The sequence below is a fragment of the Amblyomma americanum genome, chromosome 1 (genome assembly GCF_052857255.1).
Source record: "Amblyomma americanum isolate KBUSLIRL-KWMA chromosome 1, ASM5285725v1, whole genome shotgun sequence".
NCBI lineage: Eukaryota > Metazoa > Arthropoda > Arachnida > Ixodida > Ixodidae > Amblyomma > Amblyomma americanum.
Window position 1 is genome coordinate 490,037,807 of NC_135497.1, and position 8,899 is coordinate 490,046,705.

The 8,899-nt window shown below is 46.6% G+C and overlaps 1 long non-coding RNA gene across 1 annotated transcript; it reads right to left on the reverse strand.

Annotated features, from left to right (window-relative positions):
* Positions 1-2,530: 2,530 nt before the first annotated feature.
* LOC144105183 (uncharacterized) lies at positions 2,531-3,045 on the reverse strand. The gene is made up of 3 exons (XR_013308717.1): positions 2,973-3,045; positions 2,805-2,866; positions 2,531-2,739 (listed from the first exon to the last, which is right to left on the reverse strand). It is a non-coding gene; the product is annotated as an uncharacterized LOC144105183 (long non-coding RNA).
* Positions 3,046-8,899: the final 5,854 nt, after the last annotated feature.

Here is an 8,899-nt window from a genome sequence, read left to right on the forward strand (position 1 = left end):
GCTATATCGTCTGCATACACGTACGTAGTCACGTCAGGGGAAGTCGGAATCGAACTGAGTAAGAGGTTGAATAGAACAGGGGAGAGAACTGCACCTTGAGGCACACCTCTAGATTGAGGAAATTTCCTTGTAGAAACTCCGCGTTGACAACAATAAAATTCTCTGTCAGCCAGGAAAGCTGACACGCATTCCACAAAATAACTTGGCAAGCCCAGAGCCCGTAGTCTGTACATCAGAGGCCCATGTTCGACACTGTCATATGCTTTCGAGATGTCTAGAGTTACCAGCGCAGCATACTGTCGACGCCGGCGCGCTAGTCGGACACGGCTTTCGAGGTCAGTATGCGCACACCATATAGAGCACCCAGGCTTGAAACCAATCTGACAGGGGTTAAGTAGTCCCTTTTCAGTAATAATGGGCATGCTTCGTCCATACAGCACGCGTTCAACCAATTTCACCAGATTCGATGTCAATGAAATTGGTCGAATGTTGTCTAAGACCAACCCTTCGCCTGGCATTTTAAGCACAGGGATAATTTTGGAAACACGCCATACATCCGGGATCCATGGGGTTCTAATAGAGTAATTTACCAGCTACAATATAGCATTGGGGGATTCGTCGAACAGTATTTTAATCATCGCAGAGGTGACACGGTCAGGACCAGGAGCTGCAGAAGGTAACCGGTTTATCACCTGGGAGAGCTCAGAAACCGAGACATTAAGGAAATCATCATAGTGATTCCCAAGCAGTTGTGGGCGAGAGAGCGCAGCCGAAAAACGGTGTTCCAAGCCTTTGCCAATTTCTTCTAATGACCTGGCAAGCTCTACTGGAGTCAGCACATTAGAGGGAATGTTGTGAGGCGGTGGCAGCCTGTTCCTTGACCTCAGAAAGCGAAACAAGGTTTGTCTGTTATTAGATTTTGATAGATGGTCATAATTTTCTTCATCATATTTTTCTTTTGCCCTAGCGACTGTGCGCTTGAAGGTAGCTGCAAGAAACTTATAATCGATCCAATTCCGGGGACATTGATTATGGATAAGTTTCTTCCAGGCTGCCTTGCGCCGCCTATAATCCTTTGAACATTCTGCATTCCACCAAGGGCTCAGAGAAGTGCCTATGCTTTCGCACAGTGTAAACTCTGATTGCCTCCGTACCCGATCTAAAATCGAGCATAAGCCTAACACCCTGCTCTCCTGAGACAAATTCGGCAAAGAGTGTAGTTCTGAACTGAGTGAACTTTTGAACTTGTTGCAATCGACTAGGGTGCAACTGAATCCGCCGATAGAAGTCATCAGACACACAATGTCAAAAGTGAGTGGGAAATGGTCACTGTTTGTTGCAGAGTCAACCGGAGTCCAGGAGGAAACTGCTACCCCTGGGGTTGAAAACGTTAAATCCAATGCTGATCGGGAGTGCCCACGGAGAAAGGTCGGAAAACCCGAGTTATGACAGTTTAGGTTATTCACACAAGCCCAATCCCATAAACGCAAACCGCACTGGTCAGTTCGATAACCCCGAGTCAAGTGATGCGAATTGAAATCCCCAACAAGCAACACATGTGATCTGCTGACAGAGAGTAAGGAATCTAGTGGCCGTGTGTCATGAACCCCAGATGGAAAATATACATTTGCGACAGTAATGGGATGGAAACCAGGAACTGAAAGATCCGCTGCCTGAATTTCGCAATGAGCGTCCACACGCTGAAACACCAATCGTGCCTTGTGACAGAATCTGGATGAAACCAGCAGAAGCAAACCGCCCCCCCCCCCCCCCCCCTGATGAGCGGTCCATTCTAAAAATTCGATAATGTTCCATTTGAAATGAAAACTCTTTCGACAACCAGGTTTCTTGAAGCGCAATGACATGAGGAGAAAATAGATTTGAAAGAGTTACTAAATCAGTGAAGGCTGATTGAATGGAACGGCAGTTCCACTGCAGCACTCTCAGAGACCCTATTCTGCCGAGAGATCTGCAGCAGCAACTGCCTTTTCCAAAATGCTGTGGTGACCAGTTTTTCCTGAATTACTCTTTTTTGTTTTGGATTGAGGGGAGCTAGACGGACCAGCAACGGCCAAAGGAGACCGGCTACGTTTCTGAGCTCGAGCATCGAGCTCCATCAGCTCAACACACCCATCAATTGCTCCGGTCGTGACTTCAGGTACATGGGTTGGAGGCGTGCGCTCTTTTTGCGGCTGCATTGAAACAAGAGAAGGCGTCTCCGCACTGAGTTCAGTAGGTATTGCAGGATCCCCGGATGACTTCAACGCAGCATTGGAGGTCATTATTGAAGAGGTCATTTGCGCTACCATGACTTGCGATATACACTCTGTTACTGAATTCACTAGCCGATCCATGACTTTAGCCATTGCCTTTTCAACCGCTGTAGCAATCGCATCTGACAGGCTTAAATCCACGACCGCAGTCGTCTGCCGTGCTGCCACACTTGAGTACCCGTACGTCCTTTCCTTAACAATAGCCATAGCCTCGCGCCTTGAGCACCGGCGCTTTTCTAACATTTCCAGCACCTTAACCTCCTCAGCCCTTGCAGGACAATTAGAATATGTGGCGGAGTGACTACCGCTGCACAAGCAACACATCTCATCTTTTGAACACCTTCCTTCACGGTCATGATTACCACCACACACACTGCACCTTGAGCTCGACTTGCAGGCGTTCGCGCTGTGGCCAAACCTCCAGCAGTTGCGGCATTGAAGTGGCCTTGAAGAATACGGATCGACCCTGAAAACCAGGGGCCACACCTTCAACTCAGATGGACAGGAGAGACCCGCAAAAGTGGCAGTTACCGTTTCAGTTGGAAGTTTTGTTTCCTCGACGACCCGAGTGCACCGATGTACAGAAATCACCCCTGCGGAGGAGAGTTTCTCTAGGGTTTCCTTAGGGCTAAGGCGTGGGTCAACCCCTCGCACCAGACCTTTAGAGCACGCCAAGTGCGGCGGTATAAATGCGCTTACCGACTGGCTTCCAAAAGCTGTGCACGTTAACAAATCCATGATGCAGGCCTGGTCGGCCGACCTGCACACCACGCCTCCTCTGCCGTACTGCCAGACACCACAGGTTTTTAAGAAGTGAGGCGTAATCGCCTGTAGCGCAGTCTGAACCGCATCCGGGTTATTGAGTCGAATGGCGCCACCATCCGATGGAACCAAGGCCACGGGAATAGTGCCGACGCCACCCCGAAAGAAGGCGTCCAGGGGGAGTTGGTTAGGGGGGGAGGCTGGCCGACCAGGGGGGTTCCCCTGGCCAGGAAAGGACGTCGACATGCGCCCCTAGCGACCTGCAAGCGCCCTGCAAAAGCGAAAGACAATCAAGCAAACAGAAGCTAGTGATACGAACAGTCACCGCCCAGTGAGACCACGCCCGCCTGTGGTATGTGGCTGGGCTAGTCCTAGGCCGGTTGGCTTCTTCTTTATCCCAACAACAAGTCCTTCAGGAGGGGAGACGGGGCACTTCAACGTCCTTCAGTCCGAGCGCGACCAGTGTAAACGTCCTTTTTTCCTGAGCGCTGCGTGGCAATACACTCCTCTTAAAAAAAAAACGGCCGCCACCGTCTGGAAGAAGTTGAAGTAACGAGCGTTAGCTGTTTGGTTTACTGGATGAAGAAAGCGAAGAAGAACGCGCCATTTCGGCATTTTAATTTGGGTATTTTCAGTTGGGTATTTTCATATCATTCTTCATTTAATTCTCAAATATTCTCTCCCGATATTTTCTTCCTTCTTTTTCTTTTAAATTACTCTGAAATTTCACCCAAGGTTCAATCTAGCTTGACTCCAGTTTTTCTTATTTTATGGGGTATTCCCACTGAACCCTGGCCAATCCCCCGTCGTGGGTATGTGCCATGTGACCAAGGCAACAACAACAACAAACGGAATGTAATACCTTTTGAAACGGGGTGGATTGCCACCATGCTCAGCTACGTGTGCCCGCACGCCGCCTAGCGGAACGATCGCCGTCTGGCGCCATATATAAGCGAAATTACGATTCACGTCTGCCCATTGTAGAGTTTCACTCCCTCAAGATAGTCCCAAAAGGAATTTGCTTCGTTTGGGGGGTCAAGGTGGGCCTAGAATTCTGCTTGTGGTGTGATATGGTAACGCTCCAATTAGTAATTGCATGTATACAATGTTTACCTGTTATGTAATAGCGGTTTTATGTCTATATCACAAGCCATAGGGCTCTATTTGCCTACCAGATTCGGTATACAACTGTCCCCGGATGGGTGCCCGTTGTTGTCGGAATATATATATATATATATATATATATATATATATATATATATATATATATATATATATATATATATATATATATATATATATATATATATATATATAGCGGAACGAATACGTACGAATATACCTGATACCGGAGATACCTGAGTCCTTTTATACTATCTGCTGCGAGTCCTTGGACCCAAGATATTAAACTTATTTTTAGAATATGCCGCAGGGCTTGAAGCACTCTGGCACGGGTCGGTCCGGTATTGCACTGCGTCCAGGATCGTCCCGGAGCATAATAGCGCGCGCCTTTTCTTTCTATCCTTGCTCTCCTATCCTTTAACTCTCCTTCTTTCAGCACGCGGCAGCGAGCGTGGTTCGGCTTGAGCCAGTAGGCAGGCCTGTGCACTTTCCTTTTCGTTCTTCGTATCAGCACCAGCAGCAGCAGCAGCTGCAGCAGCGGACATATACATGTATGGCGGTCCCGTAATGGGACAGTTTTCCTACCCGTTTTAGGATATTTTTTGGTGAGGGGGACGGGTAATAGGGATGAGAGGGCACAACCAATTTTAATGACCGCCATCTTAGATTCGAGAAACAGAAACTATGCCGCCATTTCTTCCCCTGACGTCATACTCCCATAGTTCCACCTCTATCCACCTTATTGGACCGTGACGTCATCATTGGCACGCGGCTGGTGGTTGTTTCTACAATGCCATTGTAGATGGCGCTACAAGTGTCAATGCGAGATGCGCTGTTTTCTAGTTGCAGCCGCAGATGGCGCTTTGATCTGAAGGTGCTCGCAGACGTCACAAAATCTTGAAACGTGATGAGTAGTTGCTGCCACAGATGGCGCTTTCATCAAGGGTCGTAGCAGACCCCACGAAATCTTGAAACGAGATGGGTAAGAGCTAAAGCAATTTAAAAACCGCGCGCAGAAGAGCGCGCGAACAGAAGTGCACTCAAGCACACACAAGCAGACAAGAGAGGTTCGAAGAATTAGGGGGGGGGTGTCACCCCGCAAAACACGGCTTCATGCGTATAACATGGACGATCTCTGGATGGGTATAGAGTCACTGAATAAAACTTAGAGTACCGACACTGTAGCACGGCGGTAAGCAGGGACGGCCGTTTTGGTTTTTATCATTGTTGTCAGGTCGCCGCTTCTGCGACCTTGCCGCTATCTTTGGCCCGACCATTTCGTAAACAAGGCCACTAGCCACCCTTACGCTGCGGCGGGAATCGTGCGGCTTGGAACCGCTCAGATGCAAAGGGTATAGCCGTTACCATCAGTTTGTTCTTTCGTCGTGGGGAGACACTCCTTGCATTATGAACTTTAATATTCCAGGCTATTTTTGATTATTCTGGGCGTATTATTCTTTACTCTGCACAATCGGCGTTGCGCTGTTCGTATGCTTTATTGTATGTTGCGATAGGCGATCGCCTCCACAGTAGAGGCTGTTGCATAACACTTCATGCGTTGCCTTTTAAACTTGCTTTTATTTTTTAGGAGCTAATGTGTCAACACCGCGGGAGTATTGCTAATGGCTCAATTTAGGCGGTGGTCGAGTACAATGCTACTACGTGTATCTTCGCGGTTACTCCAAACTTTTACAGCAGAAATATACGAGCGCTCCGGCTGCGCAATTCACGGTGATTAAGGCAAGGGTAAACCCGCTGGAGGTAAAATAACGCTGAGCGCACTGGCGACTGCTTCAAACAGCGGCTTAATCTGGAAGCGAGCGGTAGCGTGCGGTCTGCACTCGTATCCGCAACTTGTAGCCGCTGTAACTCGATGGTCAGCACGCTTCCGGAGTACAGTAATCACTATAATTCCGTGAAACTTTGTGGGCTGTTTACAGGGAATGGGATAATCGTGCGATACACTAACGCGGGAATTCAATTTTCAGCGTCGGTTTTCGTACACGCAGCTGCTCGCCGGCTGATTTTCTGGAAGCACACAGCCGCTTCTGCAAGTCATACCTTGAAAAAAAAAACCTTGCCACCCGACCGCAAATGCTTTCAATTTTGGGGAAAAATTGCTTATTGAAAACACGGGAAGGAACACAGCTCAGCACGTGCTAGACCAGCCATATGCTTTGGATTTTATTTTTCGGGAGAGACACAGAATTGTAAAGTGCATACTTCACTGATAGTGGTTCTGAGCAGTATCCATACACGCATTTCATTCCACGTTGTTTAAAAGAACCGCAAGAAAATTATGGGAAACCGTAACATCTTGTGCCTGAGTACCTCACTTAGGAATACTGAAAATAAAGGCCGCTATACTATTTCATAATAACAATGATGATGTGCTATTTAGTTTGAGTCTAGCTTGAATACTTTTTCTGGTTTGTAACGCAGTGGACATGACCAAAAAATCAAGACACTGTTCTCTGCAATGTCATTAAGCAGTTTTGATTTACTGAGACTCGACTCTATAAAAAATAACCACTATCAGGAGCCGAAAGCTCTTAGCGCGTGAAAGCAGTGCTACCAAGTCCACATCCCAACAGAACACTTTTATTCACGAGATACCACTTTATATAAAATAGAAATTCAGTCAGTGTAAATAAAAATGTGGACAAATGACAACATGAACAAAGTGCAAGCCTTTTGAGAACACTGAAGCTGCTACACAGCCAATGCTTCATATGCCTCGAGATAAGAGGAAGTAAAATGGCGGCAGACGAAACCATGTTAAAAACAATATGGACAAATGACAACAACTCTAAGTGCAAGCCTTTAAAGAACACTGCAGCTGCTACACCAGAAATGCTTCATATGCTTCGAGACAGCAGGAACCAAAATGGCATCAGATGAAGCAAAACTTCTGCATGGAAAGAAAAAAGCAATTTTATACTTTTGATGACAAAGAAAAAAAATGATTGCCCTAAGAACAGGCAACTGCTGCCTTTTTATTCCACTGCTGAACTTAAGACTAAAGCAAGGACATCATTGCGGTATGACTTGTGTGCGTGTACACGCACACAAAGTGACCAGGCGTTTGGGAGCATATCAGTACATACACTGCCAAGGTAACACATAGAAAAATTTTGTGCGGGCACATATACACATAAAAAAGGCCATGTTACACTTGAAAATATGTAAACACATGGCTGAAGTCACATCATGCTGCTGATATAGGAAAACAGGCCTTTCAAGAATATGACTGCAACAAAAAAGAGGGTCATTCAACTAAAATGTAAAATTCATAAAAACGATCAGGCACAACAGCCGCAAGTCATAATATAGATTAGGTCAACGGTCATCAGAACAATTCTAGGTGGCGCATAATGAATCCTCCAATTTTTTCACAAGATATTCAGACCAGCATAAACCTGAAGAAAGACTATTCCACTCCGTGACAGTTCCAGAAAATAACTGAACTTAAACCCATTGACTCAAGCAAAAATTGGGGCTAATGAATGCTCGCGTACATGTGTTTTTCTAATACAGGCCAAATCGATACAATTCGGAATATCTGCTTTAAATTGCTAGAGAAGTAACTGTGAAGCAGTACGAGACAGCTAACTTTTCTTCTTATTGCTAGAGGCTGTAAATTACTCTTTTTTTGTTAATGCACTTGGAGAATTTGTCCAATATTTTTTTGCTGTGTGCACTCCACTTGTGCGATGTCCTGTTTATTATGCGCATCCCACACTGCTGTCGCATATTAAGGCGGAAGCCTCTAATGGTTCATTGTCAAGGTTATTTATTGTTAGCAGAAACTGTCACAGCTTTTCGGCCTCCTGATTGGTCTCCTCTGTGTCGTGACGTCACTGGTTGAGGTGGCCTCCCGATTGGGCACTGTGTGGCCAGACGTAACTGTCGCGAGGCACGCATGGCGACCGTCTGCTTGGGTGTGGCGGCGGCGGCAGTTTACTTTGCGGTATCGTGCGGGAAGGATTCCTCGTGTCGCCAAACCAGTGTCTCCCAACACGTGACGTGCGGCAATCGCTGAACGAAAGCAGCGCTCAAGAGAGGCTGAGCGTGTACAGTCGCATGCATCAGGGTGGCGAGGCGCGTCCGAGTTGTGTGCCTCCGTGGTGTTTCCGACGCAACAAATTGCCATTGGCAATGGTGTCAGGCTTCCGCCGTTTCACACTTAAGTCTCGACAAAGTGTCTTCTGTAAGTTTTTGTCGAGACCTCACACAAGTCAGGTACGCAGTGATTTTGATGCTGATGGGAGGGTTTCAAAGCTTTTAATAAACCATAATTTTCTTCATGCTGATGAGCTGATGTCATCTATATGAAAGGACCAAGTAACTTTGTTCGTGAGGGTTAATACGAGGTATTTATAACTCTCGAAGTAAAAAAATAGGACAGTTGCGAAGTGTATAACTACGAATCCTGGGCTCTTTGTTTGTTATTTGTAAGAATACAGTTTTCTCTTGCCCAATGTCCATACTCCAGCGCTCACACGAGTCCGCAACTGCTGCCACAGATTTTTGTTGTCACAAAAGGTCATGGTTGCTTACTTCCTCTTTGAAAAACAGTCCTCGGCAAACAGCCTCACAAATACGGCCTTTTCAATAACATCCACTATGTCACCTTGCGTCACTAGGTCATCTTGCGCTTGAATCGCTTAGCAATTGCTTGTATCTAGGTGCTCCAATCATGTATATGAGTTCTGTAGGACTTGTGACAGTCAACCGCTGCA